The sequence below is a fragment of the Uranotaenia lowii genome, chromosome 3 (genome assembly GCF_029784155.1).
Source record: "Uranotaenia lowii strain MFRU-FL chromosome 3, ASM2978415v1, whole genome shotgun sequence".
In the NCBI taxonomy this organism is placed as follows: Eukaryota; Metazoa; Arthropoda; class Insecta; order Diptera; family Culicidae; genus Uranotaenia; species Uranotaenia lowii.
The window spans coordinates 206372034-206373386 of record NC_073693.1 but is presented as its reverse complement, the minus strand read 5'-3'; positions in this window follow the sequence as shown (position 1 = coordinate 206373386).

Here is a 1353-nt window from a genome sequence, read left to right as displayed (position 1 = left end):
CAATTTCATGGTTTACAATGAAGAACAAAAATTTTCTATTTATATCAAAAAAAATTTTATTTTTTGCTTTTCAGTATTTTATTGCTTTTCATAATGTTTGTAGAAGTTTTATCAACATTTTTTCCGCACTAGAACCATGTCCTTGAGCTCACATAATGTACCGGTTGTCAATTTTCCTTACGGACCATCTGCAATGATACCGGCGCTCGGCAATCCATCATTAGTCGAGGAAATAATTCGAATTCCTATTCGTCTTCAAGCATCAGGCCCCGAATATAGAATTCATTAACGTTTTGATCCGGACCTCCTAGTTCAACTCTGCCAATGTAAGGTGTCCTCGCCGGAATTTCAAACTGCGTCAGCATCTAGAAAGAAATATTTTTTTTAGGTTTTATTAGTCTATTAATCAAAAAATATCCAATAAAAGTACTTACTACCACCACCGCCGATTGGCGCATCGCTTTCCGATCTGTCATAATCGCTCAAAATAACCTAATTTGTCCGGATTAACTAATTCTGAACGAAAATGTTCCGATCACAAGAAAATCTTCCGGATGAAAAATGGCGCGCGTAAACTTTGGCTTCTACACGGTTAATTGTAAATATGAATAAGTTGCCTAAGTTAAACTACGTTTGGATTTTGATTTTACCATGAAGTACATTGTAACAATGATAATCACAAGAAAATTATCGTAATACCGTGCTTCTGTCATTTTTGGAAACTATGAAATATTTTGAATAAACGGTGTTCTTCACAGTAACTTTGAAAATTATGGTGATTTCATAATTAAATGCGGTTAAAAGATATTTAGATACTACGATAAAGTTGATTGTTAAATTGGAAATCATTGTTCTGTTATTTTAAAACCATGGTCCTTGCTATTCGGGGATTTAATTGATTTTGGCTGCGGTCTTCTACGTCATAGAAAATTTTCAATGCGGTCCGCACACCTAAACGAGTTTGACATGCCTGCTTTAAATAAACACTCCCGACAAGGTTGCCAACTGTTTTTTGAAAAAGTCTGACAAATTTTGAAAAAATGTCTGGAAATGTCTGGATAGCTTAAATGATGAGTATTTTTTTTATTTTTGATGGGAATGACCTTTTTTCTTTTTTTTGTGTCGCCAGATCCCAATGTTGGATAGGCACTAATCGTTTGTTTCTGTCACTATCAGTCGGTTGTGTTCTATTTGAACCTCAATTTAACATATGTACATCTTCCAAGCTTTTGCCATTATGAATAGCTTTCAAGCCCTTCTGAATTCATAAATTCATATCATTTCTTGTCATATTATACCATGACCATTTTGATTTTTCATACTTTCTTAGAACAATTTAAGTCCTAACCCAAA